The sequence below is a fragment of the Cydia strobilella genome, chromosome Z (assembly GCF_947568885.1).
Source record: "Cydia strobilella chromosome Z, ilCydStro3.1, whole genome shotgun sequence".
Classification (NCBI taxonomy): domain Eukaryota; kingdom Metazoa; phylum Arthropoda; class Insecta; order Lepidoptera; family Tortricidae; genus Cydia; species Cydia strobilella.
In genome coordinates, this window is record NC_086068.1 from 30,765,483 (window position 1) to 30,785,421 (window position 19,939).

The 19,939-nt window shown below is 35.8% G+C and overlaps 1 protein-coding gene and 1 long non-coding RNA gene across 2 annotated transcripts in view; both read right to left on the bottom strand.

The window, feature by feature from the left end:
• The window catches only part of LOC134754494 (uncharacterized), a 296,086-nt gene extending 279,567 nt beyond the window's left edge, over positions 1 to 16,519 (bottom strand). Inside the window, exon 1 of the long non-coding RNA XR_010128896.1 lies at positions 16,355 to 16,519. This is a non-coding gene — a long non-coding RNA (uncharacterized LOC134754494). The remainder of the gene's footprint in view (positions 1 to 16,354) is intronic.
• LOC134754189 (neuroligin-4, Y-linked-like) overlaps positions 1 to 19,939 on the bottom strand; it is a 146,565-nt gene that overhangs the window by 120,541 nt on the left and 6,085 nt on the right. The gene's annotated exons all lie outside the window — the stretch shown is intronic.

The following is a 19,939-nucleotide window of genomic DNA, read 5'->3' on the forward strand; positions in this document are numbered from 1 at the left end:
CAAAGGAGCGTCGCGCGGGCGCGGGACAGCTCTTAGATGTTAGCGCGACGGCAGCACGACCATCTGGCGATGGGTGCTATTGTTTCGTTGGGTGCTTTCAAGCGTTTATCATAAAAACGTCGTTTTGAGCAAGTGTTGAAAAAATAATTTCAGCGTTTTTGAAAATTCGTCCCCAAGGTGGTGAAAAACGGGTTAAAACTTTGTAAGTAAGTAATACATCGTAGTAAAACTTTTGTAAGTTTTGGCAAATCGAGTTAAATTAATTGACTTGAAAAAATTTCTTCTCCAATAAAATACCTAATTGTGGTTTGTTTACATTCTTTTAAATACATAAAGATACAGACTATAATGAAAAATAGTAAAATAAAAACAACTCATTTATTTCAATCTCTTAGCATTTCAGGGTTCCATATAAATATGTGCTACCGATATTCAGTAAAATTTTAGAAAAAATAGTTCTGTCCCAATTATTCACACGATTTAACGTCAACAATTTAATGCATAATAAGCAATTTGGTTTTGCGCAGAGTCGGCTGCCAACCGATGCTGACGTTAAGCTAATTAATAGTAGATTGTTGTGAGTAGATAGTTGGTTGCTTGCAACAATTTAATGTCCGTTCAAGCTATAAGGCGGAAGAAAATATGAAAACAACCTGTAGCTTTCTATTTGACGGGCAAATCGTAGTCAGAATCTTAGAAACTTAGTCAGCACATCATCGGAACCGATGGGTGCAGTGTCAGAATTAGGTCAACGTGTCGACCAGCTAGCACAGCAGGTGGAAGCTTTGCTCAGTGGGAACAATAGGCATGATGACAGATTTTGAAAAACTGTCCTATAATCATAAATTATTTACTACTAGCTTTTGCCCGCGACTTCGTCTGCGTGGAATTAGTAATTTGGGTAACTTAATTCTTAAACAAATCTGCTTTTTAATGCACCCTTTTTTTCACCCCCAAATTGGTCTACACTATACATTTCCACCCCATTTTTTACACCCTTAAGGGATGATTTCGGGGATAAAAGTTATTCTATATCCTTTCCCACAGCTCAAACTATCCCCATACCAAGTTTCATCTAAATCGGTTCAGCGGTTATTGATTCCCCATACAAGTTTCCATCCCCCTTTTCACCCCCTTGAGGGGTGAGTTCTGGGATAAAAAGTATCCTATGTCCTTCCCCGGGACTCAAACTATCTGTGTACCAAATTTCAACTAAATCGGTTCAGCGGTTTAAGCGTGAAGAGGTAACACACAGACAGACAGACAGACAGACAGACTTTCGCATTTATAATATTAGTATGGATGAATAACATATTTCTGAATTTAATAAAGGTTTAGTATGTAAAAACTACATTTTAGTTTTTAGATTTTAAATTCGCTCCAAAACGCTTGTAAGTGTCATGGCGTCCCTAGTGACGTCAAGTTCATATAAACAAAATGCACGTTCTAGGCGTTCCTTAGAAGCTTATTAAATAATTTGTTTATTTCGTATTATTAAATATGAATACCAAAGTGTATAAATGTTGTGCGGTTCCTCAGTGTAATAATACATCAATAACAACTCCTAATAAGTTATTTGTGCATGTTGCACACAATAAAACAACGCGAAACAAGTAGCTTAAACTTGCAAGGCGAGACAATGGCCGTATTGTCTAAGTCTCATCTTTATTTTTGCGAAGATCATTTCGATGTGACTATTTAATTTATTTATTAGTTTCTATACCTAACAGTATCTCTATCTTGTTTGAGGAGTAACTTTAATATAAAAGTTGCATAAGAGTAGGTTTTTGAGGTTAGGTTTCAAATGGCATTTATTTAACAGATCACCAGATTTAGTAAAATTTAACCCAAAAAAAATTGTTTTTACCACCAAAAATAATGAATGATCACCAAAATAAGAACTCCTATTTAATGAGAAATGATTCCCAAATTTATACCATATTTTTATCCTTTTAAAACAATTAACACCAAAATAATCATTTTTAAACCAAAAATTGTAAACGATGACCAAACTTAGAACTCCATTTTAATGTGAAATTATAACCAAATTTTTTAATCTTGTTATCCTATTTGCAAATGACTCTAAACTAATCATTGTAAACCCATAAATAGTAAATTATTACCAAAATTAGACCTCTATTTTAATGTAAAATTATAACCAAATTTTTTAATTTTGCTATCCTATTAAGGCAAATTACTTGAAGTCGGTTAAAAATGTGCAAATATTTATCACCTTGTTATTCCATTAAATAAATTAATCCACTTCGTCACTTTTTTCCAGCATTTCGTTTCTGCAAGGGTCGCAGTTCTAACCTAACCTAACCCACTTTTACAAAAGCATTTCGTTTCTGTAAGGGTCGCAGTTCTAACCTAACCCCCTTTACTTGAAGGCATTTCGTTTCTGTAAGGGTCACAGTTCTAACCTAACCTAACCCACTTTTCTTGTAGCACTTCGTTTCTGTAAGGGTCGCAGTTCTAACCTAACCCACTTTTTTTGTAGCATTTCGTTTCTGTAAGGGAAGCAGTTCTAACCTAACATAACCCAATTTTATAGTAGCATTTCGTTTCTGTAAGGATCGCAGTTCTAACCTAACCTTACCCCACTTCTCTAGTAGCATTTCTTTTCTGTAAGCGTGGCGCGTGACTGAAATGAGGATTGCGTCAGGCGAGCGCGGTGCGTGCGGTGCGGTGTACGGGGGATTGAGCGGGAGGGGCTAGTAATTACGGCAACATTTTACTTTATTTGGTAATATGTATACATTTTTTGGTAATCATAGTGGTTTATTTAAGTGAAAATATCGCATTAATTTGCTCTTCAAGATTTGGTGATCATTAATTATATTTGGTGATCATTCATGATTTTTGGTATTTGAATACAATTTGAAGTGCAGTCGTGATTTAAACAGGTGGTAGTTTTGTAATTTTAGACCTTATTTTTTTGGTGTTTAGTATTATTTTTTGGTGAAAGCGATTTCTTTATTTAGGGTACTAGAGTATTTTTTGGTAGTCATTATATTTGGTGCCGTTTCAAATTACACCAGTGTTGTCTTTCATAGATACATAATGACAAATTCTAATATTAACCTGCTATGGAATACACATAAAAGCGATTTTACAGGATTTGGATTTAATTAATTACTTAAATTAGTATGATTTTTATATAATTATAAATATTGTTTATTGTACTTACAAATGTTTTGGCAAATCGAGTTAACTAAATATGTTTTCGCAATGGGTTATTTATCTCTAGACATGCAAAATCTCCGATTGCAAGTAAGTACTATGGAAGAAATCATGGCCATACGTTACATAATATATGTCTATTACTTCAATTAGGTCGTAGGTAGGTACTGATTATGCAGCCTTGTCTTGTTTTGTTTCCTCGCATTCGATATGAAAAGTAGAGTGTTTAACTCGGGTGAAAGGCACCATTTCCATCTCGGACTACTACTAACTACCTCGACATAAATGAGTGCCTTTCAAACCTTGGTTATCAATCTACTATTGTTACAGTATATGGAAAATCCATGTTTTAATACCTTTCAATTATATCTTTTTTTTGGTTCCGACTGTAACAGAACATTTTAAATATTGTCTATTGTTTACTAGTAACTAACAAGCATACATAGTAAAATCTATGCACGAAGGAAACCGCTATGTTCCTGTAGCGTAACTAAAGGAAACTGGTTGAGATCGTAAATATCGATTGGCAGGAAATGTGCGAGTAACGACCCATAGCGGACCATGATTTATGAGATATTTGTATGGTTCGTCATATCAATTACCGTAACATGTTGGAAAATTAGTGATTCTTCAGGTGGACATATAAGAGGCACAGTACGTTGAAAATATACCTACGACATTTTAAATGTTGTTGTTAAATAAATTAATTGGTTGCTTGCAACAATTCAATGTCCGTTCAAGCTATAAGGCGGAAGAAAATATGAAAACAACCTGTAGCTTTCTATTTGACGGGCAAATCGTAGTCAGAATCTTAGAAACTTAGTCAGCACATCATCGGAACCGATGGGTGCAGTGTCAGAATTAGGTCAACGTGTCGACCAGCTAGCACAGCAGGTGGAAGCTTTGCTCAGTGGGAACATAGGCATGATGACAAATTTTGAAAAACTGTCCTATAATGTTAAGTAAGAAACATAAACATTTGAACAAGTTTTGAGAACAAATCAAATTATTTTATTAAATATTTTGATTTTTGTTTTTTAAGTAGTCACACTACTATATATAAATTAAAAACTGTAATAGATGTCATATATTAAAGAAAAAGTGACGAAGCCCTCCAGTGGTGAAGGCCGGATTCGAACCGGCGTCTTTAGCTATCGCGGCTAACGCCATGAACCCCTAGGCCACCCCGCCACGGCGGTGCCCGTCCGAATTTCTCGACTATATGCCATCTTAGTAAGACTAGGCGTCTTTGACCAGCTCTAAGGGCAAGCAGTGCGCGCTTGCACCTCCTAAACGAACTCCTTACGGATTTACGTTGTAGCGAGAGAGACTGGTGCTGCCATCTATGAACATTTGAACAAGTTTTGAGAACAAATCAAATTATTTTATTAAATATTTTGATTTGTGTTTTTTAAGTAGTCACACTACTATATATAAATTAAAAACTGTAATAGATGTCATATATTAAAGAAAAAGTGACGAAGCCCTCCAGTGGTGAAGGCCGGATTCGAACCGGCGTCTTTAGCTATCGCGGCCAACGTATAGGAGGCTAACGGTAGGCTTTCTCTATCTTGTTTGAGGAGTAACTTTAATATAAAAGTTGCATCAGACATAATGACAAATTCTAATATTAACCTGCTATGGAATACACATAAAAAGCGATTGTACGGGATTTGGATTTAGTTAATTACTTAAATTAGTATGATTTTTATATAGTTATAAATCTTGTTTATTGTACTTACAAGGAATTTTTAACATTTCTAAATTCTGCTGAACAAAAGTCTTCGTTTGATTGTAAAAACTCCAAGCATCATCACACCGATTCTAGGCAAATTAGCACTGTTTGCCTTAGTAAATCCTTGTTCCATGATTCAAGTTATTATTATTAGTTAATATTCGGTTAAGTAATTATTGTGTTAATAATGATGAAATTGATAATTCAATGAATACCTATATTAGGTAATCCGTATTTTTTGACATTTAGATTTTTATTCTAGAAAGTTTCTAGACTAGTATTTTTTATACAATTTTGGTGTTTGACGAGCCAGCCATTATGTTCAGCGTTGGAGGTAATGGCGACCAAATGAAAGCAGGGAATACTGATATCTAAATTTAATGTTTACAGAAGGCTGGTATATGCCATATCTATAATAATTCAATGTTTTTAAGAATAATAATAAATTGGAGTTTTGAATGATTCACGGTTAGTTTCACTAGACTTATATTGACCGGGACCCCATTGGAGTTTAGAATCTAAAGTTATACCAAGAAAAACTGTACTATCAACCAATTCCAATTCCTCGTCCTTCACAATGACACTTGTTTGCACATGCCTTACGTTACTACTAGTGACAAACTTAATACATTTAGTCTTTTTCTCATTTAACAATAGGTTATTAACATTGAACCAATTTACTACTTCTGAAATAGCATCGTTTACATCACTGTAAGCTTGTTGCTGCCGTTTAACTTTGAAAATAAGTGAGGTATCGTCTGCAAACAATACTATATCATGGTCGGTCTTTACAAGGTATGGCAGGTCATTAATGTAGATAAGGAACAGGAAAGGCCCCAATATTGATCCCTGCGGTACACCCATAAGCCCATGACCCCGGTGATCGTTGTCCATTCACATCGACCCTTTGTATTCTACCGTGTAAGTAGGACTTAATTAAATTCACTGCCGATCCTCTTACTCCATAAAAGTGCAGTTTCCTGATCAATATTTCATGACAGACGCAATCGAAGGCCTTAGATAAATCACAGAAGATACCCAAAGCATCCTGCGACTCCTGCCAGGCATCGAAGATCTGTTTAATTAGCTCAACACCAGCGTCGGTTGTTGAGCGACCCCGTGTAAAACCAAATTGTTTGTTATGCATTAAATTATTGACGTTAAAATGTTTCAATAACTGAGACAATACTAATTTTTCAAAAAAATTACTGAATGTCGGTAACACTGATATCGGTCGAAAGTTAGTGGGGTCGGATGTGCTACCTGATTTAAATAAAGGAGTGACTGTACTATGTTTCATTAGATCAGGAAACTCATCGCAATCAACACAGTTATTAAATATAACTCATTTAAAGAAAAAACAAAGAGGGTAGAAAACGAAAACATGGACTTAAAAAATAAACTCACCAATATGAAGAACAAAGTTGAACTTCTCGAACAAAAAGTCCAGATTATGGAACAAAACCAAATGGGTAATCACCTGGAAATTTGCGGCTTACAAAAAACTGAGGGTGAAAACCTGAAGGAAACTGTGAAAAAAATCGCTGAAAAAATAAACCAGGACCCCGAAGACATCATACAAACATACAGAAAAGCCAGTAAGGCACCAGAAGGACAGAAAAGGAACTTAGCCACAGTAGTGGTCACACTTCGCGAAGGAAAGCGGGACAGATGGCTGGACGAATCCAAAACCACCACCCTCACAGGGCGCGACCTCGGGAGACCGGACGACTACAGGATCTTCATGCGGGAGGCCTTATCACCCACGACCGCCTACCTACTCTGGAAAGCCAAGTCGGAGCTAAAGGAAACCAGTTTGTATAAGTTTGTATGGTGTAAAAAAGGATGCATACTTATCAAGAAGGACGAGCAAGGTAAAACACATCATATAAGATCGGTGAGTGATATTGAATATTGGGCTTCCAAAACGGATTGACTCTTGCATTATAAAGACATCTAAGTGCCTACCTAAAAAAAAAAAAGTTAAATGTATAGGTCTTTCAACATCGACGAAGGTAGTTTCAGCAGTTGGAACAATTATATAAGTGCTATTCCTACAGGATGTCGATATCTGATTACACTGCATGTAAACATAAGATCGATGTTATTAAATTTCTCACATTTAGAATACATAGTTACGCATAGCAACCGCGTAATAGACTTAATTGTACTTACAGAAGTTAACATAACTGAAACTTGTAGATCATTATTTAATTTAGCGGATTATAACATGCACACTAATCTTAGAAAAAACCGGAAGGGAGGTGGAGTAATATTATATGTACGCAAAACCATCCCATTTACCCTGACCCCTTATGCGTCTTTATACTTTGAATCGCTATGCGGGCGCATAGACATAAACAATAAGGAAAAAATCAGTATCTGCGCGGTGTACCGCCCGCCCGATAAATGCAAATCGCACTTTGTAAACGAGTTATGTACAACTATAAACCACATCGCCGACAAAAACAAATTGATAATTATTGGAGATATGAATATTGACCTGAAGAAACAAAATAATATTAATACTATGTATTTAAATAGACTTTCTGAACTGGGACTAGAGAGTGGCATAACTCAATTTACCCGGGAGGAAAGTAAAGGAAACAGTATGTCAAGATCCTGTATAGATCATATCTTCTTGAGGCCGATCAATTGCCACTCAGTACATACCGGGGTCATTAACATATCTATTGCTGATCATTACATAACGGGCTGTGCGCTACCGATAACGGGCGCAAGCGCCTGTGCGCCCGCGGCGCGATTAGTTACCGTGCTAGACAACGATAAGATCGATATTGCGCTGCAGCAGGTTGAATGGGATGAGGCACTCGCCTACAACTGTCCGAATAGAATATTTAACTTCGTCAAGGAAAAAATTCAAAATGCATACGATGAATGTAAAAAGACTATAAGGTGTAAAAATATAAAAACAAAATGTAAATGGGTAAATAAAAAAATGCTTAGAATGTGTAAACAAAGAGATAAAATGTACAAAATTTGGAAAAAAGCGCCGGAAAAAATTGAAAATAGAATTTTATACAATAAGTATCGTAATAAAACAAATAAATATATTAATTTCATTAAAAATAAGTACATTAAACAAGAAATTACTAAAAATTTTAAAAATTCGAAAAAAATATGGCGCATAATTAATGAACTGTGCGGCAAAATAAATTGTTCCATTGATGATGTAATCATGAAATATTTTAAAATGAATGAAAGAGAAATATGTAGTAATTTTGCCCAAGAATTTCAAAATAATGTAAAGAAAATATCAGTTACATGTAAAACACAAATTCTGGACCATACCGGGTTCGCCGGGGGCGCAGATGTGGCAATGAGGGTTAAAAAGGCGACATGCGACAATATTTCTAAAATAATTAAAGGTCTAAATGATAGAAAAAGCCCTGGGTATGACAAAATTCGAGTCATGGACATTAAAAAAAATTGTATTAAAATAACACCAATTCTTACTCACTTGATTAACACCTGCCTTGCCACATCGGTATATCCCGACGAACTCAAAACGGGTATAATACGCCCTATTTATAAAAAAGGAGCGCATAGTGATTGTAATAACTATAGACCAATTACTATATTGTCGTGTATCGATAAGATAATTGAGAGATACCTCGGTAACGAAATCAGTAACTTTTTGACTCAAAACAATATAATTAACAGTAAACAATACGGTTTTCAAAAAAATCGAAGTACCTCTCAGCTACTTCGCGACTTCAACAATGAAATCAACGAGCACATGCATGAAAAAAGGCACGTGCTCGTTGTTTTCATTGATTTCAGCAAAGCTTTTGAAATGCTAGATTATGAAACGTTATATTACAAATTAGAGCAGAGCGGTATACAGGGTCCTCTAGTTAACTTGCTGAAAAGCTATCATAAAAATAGACATACACGAGTAAAAATAAACAATACATACAGTGACGAAATAAAAACCGAAAAAGGCACGGCGCAGGGATCCATAATTGGACCAACGGAATACCTGCTATATGTTAATGATATGTGCAACATAATAACTGAGGGCTCTGTCTATCAGTTCGCGGACGACACATGCATTATCACAGCCGACCGTGACATAGCTGCCGCAGAACGCATAATGCAATCCAACTTTAACACCCTCTGCAAATGGGCGCACGATGTCGGTTTAGTAATTAACGCCCAAAAGACCAAGATAATGCATATTCGTTCAGCTCACAATAAAACTACTCATAATATTACTGTATTTGCACACCAACATAGCTGCCTGCACCAGCATAATATCACAACGTGTAACTGTGAAAAAATTGAAGTGGTCACAGAGCACATGTACCTTGGGTTAATAATCGACCACAGATTCAACTGGGGACCACACATTAATTATGTGTGCGATAAGTTGAGAGCCATCCTAAGTAAAATGTCAACATTAAGATATAAGTTACCGTACAAAACCCTACGTATGTTGTACTTAGCCCTTGCTGACTCTGTGATCGGTTACGCTCTGAGTACTTATGGTAAAACCTATAAAACATATATAGAAAAAATATATAACTTACAAATAAGATTATTGAAGACACTTGTACCTAAGCATATCAAAAAGAAGTACGAAACAGACTATTCCCAACTTTTCAAATACTGTAATTTACTCCCAGTTCAAAATATGTGTAAACTAGCCATACTAACAGAAGAATATCACCATGTTACTAAACTAAAAGAACACAAAAGATGTACAAAACTAAGATGTCTACAGAACCAAAACAAATATTGTATACCCAAATATAACAACATATATGGCACTAGGCTGTACACATATATATTACCTAAAATATTGAATGATCTGCCAGAAGTTGTTTGTGCTAAATATTTAAATGGTAAACATATAAAAAATGTCGTTAAAATGCACTTATTAAAAACTAACGACACAAGCTATGTATACTAAGAATCATATTTATGATAAGATATAGGATATAATATTGTTTTTCTTTATGTTATTCTCGAACTCCCCATCGGCACACAAACCTCCATAAGGTTTTGCCTACGATGGGTCTTGTAATGATAAAAAAAACTGTAATTTGCTTCCTTATTCAATAAATTAAAAAAAAAAAAAAAACTGCCAAGTCAGGCGCTACAACTTCTATTAAGGATTTGACAGCATGAACAATACCCCCCAGAGGTCACTAGTTTTTTTGACATTAATTGATTTAAACGCCTTTATTATATCTGAAGCACTCATATGCTCAAAATGAAGGTCTCTACTATATTCTGGGACATTATCTTCTAACAATGATGAATTTAAGTCCTCGGTTATGGAAACTGGTACCTCGGTGAAGAATTTTTCAAATTCTGTTGCTACATCTAAAACATCTACAATTTACAATTTTATCATCAATTTTCGGTTTAAGATCATTCATTCTTTGTGTTGATCTACCAGTCTCCACATTAATTACTTTCCACGTTGTTTTAATTATATCGGAGCTATTTTTTATTTTTTGGCTTAAGTAATTACGCTTAGCAATATGGTAATCTATTTTAAATTTCTTCGAATATTGTTTCACATGTTCCTTAAATTCGTCACTTGTATTAAACCGCCGTTCCTCATACAAGGCATACAATGCACGTCTTCGTTAATGTAGCTCTGCAGTAGCCCACTCACTAAAAACTGATGCATCACTAACCATGCTACTACTGTGATTACTATTGCGATTTAGCATCTTATGGAAATCTTTGAGGTCATAGTGTTGGGTTAGTATTTTGTATGTCTCAATCAGATCTCCGCGTTCTCTGCGCTCCTTCAAGATTGTGAGCTTTAAGAAGTGTAGTTTTTCTTCATAAGACATGTGTTTGAGTTTCTTTGGTATCTTGGTGAAACTATGTTGAACTTTCTCCAACATCTCAATATCCTTGGTAAAATAAGGGTTCCACACTTGAAATGCGTACTCCAATATAGGCCTAACATAGGTTTTGTGAATTTTGAGCATCATATCCGGCGTCAGATTCCTAAAAGTTTTTCTTATGAGGTAGATAAGGCTCTTTGCTTTCTATTTTCAACAAAATAATGAATTTCACACAATTAACTGGAATGTTATTCCATCTGTTTTGTATTTGGAAGTCTTAGATGACTTGCCACACCATTTTACGCTGCAATATAAATGATTAGCGAACGAATTCAATTATTTACGATTTATTTTCGTACAGACGTGCAGACTGCTAACAGGTCGTATTCTTGGGCGCAACTGATCGGAGCGGCGCGCGAGCAATCCTATATAAGACCTATACACCATACGGGCGGTGACCGCGAGTCGTCCTATAAGCTCGGTCTATAGGGGGTGGTCTGTGATCGTATAATAGATATTTCAAGACCAACTTATAAGTAACAATGATGCCGAACCCCTTCAAGGAAAATATTTCAAACAATGCAAAAATATATTTTCCTTTATTTTAAATAAGTAGTCTACCCACTGAGTATCTAGTTGCTCACTTCAAATGTTACACCTTCTTATATTTGGGGGTTGAAATTTTGCAAAATCAGTTCCTATATTTCTACTTGCGCACACGACATATCCTCCTATGGCCCATCAATACATCTAGCTAGCATCAATATATCATTGCTAGTATCTAAATCTATATCTAGACATAGTGTAGGAAATAGATTTGATTTATTTTGTTTGAAAATAGAACGGCACAAAATAAACGGCGCAAAGGGCCTGGCCGGATCGCAGTGCAGTAGTAAAATCGCCCCTGTCTGAATTAGAAATATTGTTATGCAAGTTTATTTGTTTTATTATAATATGTAATAAATTTGCTGCATATTAAGCCTTAAATACTTACGATGAGCGAAATAATAAAAATAAAAAATTGGTTTTTAAATTTTATTAGCCAAACTACTTTTTCGATTGACAATGACATATCCTTTGGATATTTTATACATGTATTTAAGATACATTTATAAGATCACTTCGGTCTTGCAAATCAGTTAAATGCGTTTTCTCAGAGACCGTTTGACATAGATACCTAAAATTAGAAACAGTTATTTTTTTATAAATGTATCTTAAATACATGTATAAAATATCCAAAGGACATGTTATTGTCAATCGATAAAGTAGTTTGACTAATAAAAATTAAAAACTGTTTTTTTTTTTATTATTTCGCTAATCGTAAGTATTTAAGGCTTAATATTCAGCAAAATTATATCTTATAATAAAACAAATAAACTTGCATAACATTATTTCCAATTCAGCCAGGGGCGATTTTACTACTGCCGCGCTGCAATCCTGCCAGGCCCTTTGTTCCAATTAAACATGATTTAAATTTCATCGAAATAAGTCCTATAGCTAGGAGCTAGCTCACGGCGTTAGGAGGATATATCATAGAACCTCTTGTGTAAATCTCTAGTTTCAAGTTTCAGTAGTTTTTACGATGTGTTGATTGACTCAATCAGTCCGATCAGCATACCCCGGATTTTTGGGTGCGGGAACGATTTCGTATATTTATTGTAAAAAAGTTACTAAACTATAAATAAATAATAGGTACTTAGCTCCAAACGGGCTTAGGAATGTTCAAATAGTTTTTACCTATTTTTTGGCCAGTGTAAAACATTCCCTCACCCAGAAATCCGGGGTTTGCAAAAATTACGGTAATTTTTAGGGTTCCGTACGTCAAAAGGAAAAAACGGAACCCTTATAGGATCACTCGTGCGTCTGTCTGTCTGTCTGTCTGTCCGTCTGTCACAGCCCATTTTCTCCAAAACTACTGGACCAATTAAGTTGAAATTCGGTACACATAATGTAAGTTTGTAACCCAAAGACGGACATGTAATGTTTCATCTCAAATAAAAGAGCTCATTTTGAGAATCTCAATTTTTTTTGTAATTTTAATATAAATAGTTTAGAAGTTATTTAAGAAAATAGCTAAAAAATTACCATCCCCCCTTTGTCTCTGAAACTACTGGGTCTAAAATTAAAAAAAATACACAAAATAGTTCTTTACCTATAGATGACAGGAAAACCTATTAGAAATGTGCAGGCAAGCGTGTGTCGGACTTAATTACTTAGTTTTTGTTTCGACCCTACGGGTTTTTAAAAACTCACGTTTCACATAAAAAAATAAATTGTTGAAAGTTGTGTAATGTACGGAACCCTTGGAACACGAGTCGGACTCACACTTGGCCGGTTTTTTTAGATTTTATGCATAAAAACTGTGAAACTATACTATATAAAAATAACAAAGTTGTTATATAAAAAATATGATGTTTCTAAAACAACGGAAAAAAAGGCACCGATGAAATCGAAGTATCGCGTCACTTATTTGCGTTAACAGTGATACACGCGCATCGCACCGCTACACTCCATTAGCAAAAAGCTATGTCGTGATAAAAGTCCCTTCTCGGTAAAATCGCGGAAATGGTTAGGCGTCCGATTCAAAACTCAAAATTTCATTGTTATTTTTAATGTACGACCTTGACACGACTCCCTGTACATTTCCTGCGCACAAATAAACGATCATATCATATCCATATCAAAACCATAACATATTTAAAAAAAACTGCATACCGCTCTCGGTATTCAGGGAACAAGCAACATAATACGTGTACATTTGAAATTATTTATTAATTTACTACGCCTTTTCATACAAACGTAGTTCCTGTTTTCCTCTGAATATTAACATAATATAATAAATTTGATGTATATCAACCACAGCTACTTTTCAGGACAAGCAAAAAATATGGGTCTCTATTGTTTGACATAATTATTGAAAGTCATAATGTAATAATTGTCATATTATCATTAGTCATAATTTGGTTTTTCTCAGAAACGCGTAACTTTTCAGGATTGCCATACAACAAACCGGTTAGGTTTGTTTTATGGCAATCCTGAAAAGCTAACCTAACCTAACCTATCTATAGGATAAGCCGAGAAAAATCCTGAAAAGTAAACGGTTTCAGAATTATGACTAATGATAATATGACAATCATTACATTATGATTTTCAATAATTATGTCAAACAAAGGGACCCCACAGAATATACATAATCACTACATAGTATAAAACAGTCGCTTCCTGCTGTCTGGATGGATGTCTGTCCCTATGTATGCTTAGATCTTTAAAACTACGCAAATATTTTTTAAAATAGATAGTGATTCAAGAGGAAGGTTTATATGTATAATACATCAGCATTGCACCCGTGCGAAGCCGGGGCGGGTCGCTAGTTAATATATTATATAACTTTTATCGTTCTTAGACTGAGTAGGTACATTAGTTTTTGGCTCAATTTCTTAAATTTTGTAGATAAACAGTACAATTATATAACAGTTAAGAAAAAATATATAAATAAAGACATAGGTTTATTATATGCCCCCTAAAATGAAATAAAATTACGACCCTAAATTTTAAAGTAAATTGTTAATTATTTGAGATACTCATAGTGGTAAGTGTTTGGAATTATCGAATTGATTCCAGAATTATGATAAACTATGTTACAAAGACAGCATAACCGTGACGTCCGGCGAGAGAGGTCCCCGCCTTCGAGTTTGGGCGAAGCGAACCATGCACCTGTAACAATCTGGGCCTTCGGTCCTACGCGGAGCACGGCCTCCGGCCTTTTCATTTAGACACTTCTATTATTGTTCTGTATTTTGAACACAAAAAGGCTTGTCTCGATGCTTGATGTATTATAATCTTGAGGAATTACGTTATGGATACTGGCCTCTCGCGCTTGCCATGAACGTGCCATGAACGGTAGTTGGAGCCGCGTTAAATGACATTCACATTTTAGTGCTTTTCTTAATTTTGCCTCTATAATTGAACATCTCACAACTACGACCTCTATAAGTGAAACAGAACTAAAAAGGTCAGTTATTTTAACCCTTCTCATTACCTCTATTATACAAAGACATAGAACCAATTCGCTCATAACCGAATGGATAATAAATATGCTAAGACAAAGAATAATAAGACTATCCGAAAACCAAAATCACCAGGCACTAGTCATGAGAGGATGCCCCCAAGGAGGAGTACTCTCACCATAACAAAACGAAACAACAAACATTTTATGACTATAGGATACGCAGATGACTTAGTCATACTATTCAGCGGCCTAGTAATAAGCACACTGTGCGATCTCACACAGACAGCACTGAAAATAGTTGAGAAATGGTGCAAGGAGAATGACCTATCGGTAAACCCAAAAAAGACCGACACAATTCTCTTCACACACAAACGAAAATTGGGTACATACGAAATGCCAACCCTATTTGGCACAAGACTGACACTTTCAAAAGATGTAAAACACCTAGTCATAATTCTGGATGACAAACTGAACTGGAACAAACATCTGGACAATAAACTAAACAAAGCAACAGTAGCCGTTTGGCAATGCCGGAGGATGGTGGGCAAGAGATGGGGACTTGCCCCTCATATTATACTGTGGCTGTACAAAATGGTAATAATGCCAATGATCAGCTACGGCGCGGTTGTATTGTGGCCCCGCACCCAGCTAATCACGGTAATAGACAAACTAAATAAAACACAAAGACTAGCATGTGTGGCTGCGACGGGCTGTATGAGAACTACTCCGACTGCGGCCCTAGAAATAATGCTAGGACTCCTGCCACTACACATATACATACAGAAAGAAGCGGCTGCCACGGCTCTTCGGTTGAAAAATCTAAACCTATGGACACCTTTCAGCTCATCGCACAAGAAGATCTATGAAAATATGATCTCAAAACTGCCCATGCTGGAAGCACCTATCGATAAAATACCAAAATATAAAAAAAACTATGATCTTCTGGAAAGATTACGCCATATCGTTAACAGAAGATCCGAAAGAAGGACTAAACCAAACAAACCTAAGAATAATCGCAGATGGCTCAAAAACAAATGAAGGGACAGGATGTGGTGTCTTCTCGGAGGACCTGAACATACGCATCTCAAGTGTCATCGGAGCCTCACTGAAGTGAGCAAAGAAGGCAATAAAGTAACAGTACAATGGATAAAGGGGCATGGTGGATCAAGAGGAAATGATGCAGCGGATGAACTGGCCAGAAAAGGTTCAGAAACACCGGCATATGGACCCGAGCCAATTATGCCCCTACCAGTATCTTACATACACTACCAGCTAGAACAACATCTCATACAACTGCACAACAGGTACTGGAATGAAATGAAAACATGCAGGCAAACCAAAGATATTCTACCGGAACTAAATCACAAGCTCACCAAAATACTAATGAAAACACTGAGAAGCCAACTACGTAAAATAGTAGGACTAATAACAGGACATAACACACTAAACAAATACATACATAATATGGGTAAAACGGACAGCCCCATGTGCAGAGCGTGTATGGAAGAAGAAAAAACCGGCCAAGTGCGAGTCGCACTCGCGCACCGAGGGTTCAATACATTACACAATTTAAACAATATATTTTTTATGTGAAACGTGAGTGAAAGGTAAATTGCGGTTTACGATTTATGACGTATTAAAAAAAAACTACTTACTAGATCTCGTTCAAACCAATTTTCGGTGGAAGTTTGCATGGTAATGTACATCATATATTTTTTTCAGTTTTATCATTCTCTTATTTTAGAAGTTACAGGGGACACACACACACACACACACACACACACATTTTAGCACTTTGGAAGTGTCTCTCGCGCAAACTATTCAGTTTAGAAAAAAATTATATTACAAACCTCAATATCATTTTTGAAGACCTATCCATAGATACCCCACACGTAAGGGTTTAATAAAAAAATGTTTTTTGAGTTTTAGTTCCACGTATGGGGAACCCCCAAAATTTATTGTTTTTTTTCTATTTTTGTGTAAAAATCTTAATGCGGTTCACAGAATACATCTACTTACCAAGTTTCAACAGTATAGTTCTTATAGTTTCAGAGAAAAGTGGCTATCACATACGGACGGACAGACAGACATGACGAACCTATAATAAGGGTTCCGTTTTTTGCCATTTGGCTACGGAACCATAAAAACAACAAAACATATTCTCCTGGAGACTGAAGGAGGCAGTTAGCAACCTGAAGACCTTGCTAGGTTTCATCATAGAGTAACTTAACTTATACTAGAGCGGTACTGTCATAGTAAATTTTGTAACCCCAGTAAATTCACTGCCATCTGTCGACACACTTTAAAACTAAAAATGAAGATTCATAAAAATACGAGAGAATGTATTTAAATATAGATAAATGATTTTTTTTATTTGCATAAATTATTTTTATGATTTTGACCCATGTTCTTTCACTGATATGCGTTAAAATTGTTAAATAACAAACGAAACCGTCAACGCCATCTATACGACTGTAGGCCAAAACTAGTAGCGCCCTCTGAACGAGAATCAAATTTTCTTGATTTTTGAGGCACGTTTTTTCCTTAGACTGTATCCATCTATTACGGAGTTATATCTATCTTTGGTTTCATGGACGAGCTGTGGTGGTTAGAATAGGCCTACCTCGTATTCACGCAAAATAGGCACATTGGATGTCGACTTGCGGAAAATGCCCAGTAAAACTAACTAACTAACTACCTCTATTATTGAAACGAGTGCTATTGATATCACCTCTATAATTGGAATAATGTAGCGAGCGGGATAAATATGTGTATAGCAGTATTTAAGATTTTTCTAAAACCGTCCAAATCTTTAATTAACACTAGAAATTAATTTGGTTATTGGGTATATATCACAGCTTGTAGATGAAATAGTTTTGTTAAAATAAAATAAATTATACGGGTATCTTAAATAAACTACCTGATAGCATTAAAAATATGGTCACCATGTATAATCAGTTAAAAAAATGGTTGACCACAAAAGCTTTTTATGACATGTCAGAATATAATAATAATGATTTAATCTTAATAGCGTTAGACCAATTGCCGTTGGTACTACACTTAGACGTCTAGCCTCGAAAATTGCTGTAAGACATGTAACGTCCAAGTTACGGCCTCTTTTTGAGCCAGTCCAGCTTGGTTTCGGTGTGAGGGGAGGCTGTGAAGCTGCCGTCCATGCTTTGCGCACATACCTTTCCTGCGGGCCCTGCGATGTTCTGGTCAAAATTGACGTTAGGAATGCGTTTAATGCAGTTAATAGAGACGCTTTGCTTGCGGAGGTTAAGAATAATGTCCCGGAAATTTTCAATTATTGATTATCGGCAATAGATAGTTTCACAACCTTAAATGTGACTGTCCATTTCTAACTGCCGCTGCACTGCAGTTGCGACGTTACGCGGTGCCGCACTACTGTAGCAGCACGACTGCGGCTGTTGGGGCGTGCAGTCGCGACAGCGTTCGTTGATGGCTTGTCAATGTCAAGTCATATAATGTCAGACGTACAAATAAAATACTAATTTATTTTTGTATTTTTTACGTGAAGAAGCGAGTGACGATAATGCTACATGCTACATGAAAAAGAAGACCAGTTTGCCTTTCTACAATAGTCAGAGTCCGACGAAGGCAGCTACGCAATATTAATAAAAAATCTGATATTTAATGGTGATCGTTTATTCAGATAATATTGCCGATTAAATGAAAAGCAATTCAACATTGAATGAGACTTAATAATTGACGAAATACAATCAAATTACCCAAATGAAATTAATGCAGAGGAAAAATTATTCTTAACAATAAGGTAATTCACAATGTGAAATTTTCTTCCCCATCCTCTTGCCTAAATGCGTGACCACCAGGTGACCACCGCACACAGCAATCCGATGTGATGAATAAAATTACTTGTAAGAGCTATAAGTAATTGCGCAATTTACACTTCATATTGTCAAGTTTCCTATTTGAAACTGAAACACAAATTAAAATCCCTCTTGTGTTGCAGGTTTCCATGGGCGGCACGGCACTCTTTATGATATGACCGTGCATCTATATAAAACTTGACGGGCGAGACAAGAAATCCTTTATGAAGAAAGCTATTTCCCTCACCTTGGCCGATAGAAAGTACTTCTAATAAATTAATTTGAATAATAAATGGTTTCCTCGTGTTGGTGTGATGAAAAATTGCGTGTTGCACTACTACTACTTTGTTACAACAAAGTTTGTTTAACCCTCATGCCTTAAGACCCCCGCAACTGTCAATATTCTAAATTTTAAACCATTCGCTTCTCTCGTGGTTCAATTTTGTATCCTTTCATATGTTTGGATATCAATATATTACCAGGAGGTATTAAACAACATTTTTGCTCCTTGTAATAAAGAATAATGATTGCTTCGTTTATTTAGCTCAGGAATGGCTTTGTAAATTTTGCAATGACAAAATTAGAAAGTGTCGCCATAAACGACATTATATAATATGATATTACGACTAGAGTTGCCAGGAATATTCGGCAACTATTCGGCCTATTCGGCCACTTTGCCGATTATTCGGTATTCTATTTGCCTCTCAATCGCTCGTGCCCTGTCGAGCTTATAGCTATTCTCGCGAAACTACGAAAAAATAAAAGAACAGTTTATTTAATGAATTTATAATGAAATGATAAAAAAAATCACGTAGAAAAATATAGCTTGGCCAGGATTAGGGAATATTACGCGAAACTGCGTAGGGGGCGCCAGGGCGCCACTACCACAATCTGACGGTCTATCGCAAACCAAGATGAAAATCGAAATTTCGTTATCTAACATCTCTGTCACTCTTGCATATTCGAGCGATAAAGAGGCAGATAGCGAAATTTCAGATTCGCGTTTTCCGGTAGGTCCTCTGTAAACAAACCGCCTTGATGCATCAATGTCATATTTTGTTATCTCTGAAAACTTGTCAAAAACCTATTAAAGGTACAGTACAGTATGTACAGTATGTATACTGTATGTATGTATGTATGTATGTATGTATGTGTATGTATGTATGTGTATGTAGTGGGTACAGTGTGTTACTCTATGGTTTACTAAAAAGGCTAGTCCTGCACTCTGGTGGCAGAACATCGCAGTAATATCCCTTTTTGTCTTAGGCTAGTATACTAGTACCTAAAGGAAATGGATGAGTAGATTTTTGTTTGTTCTTATTTACTGACA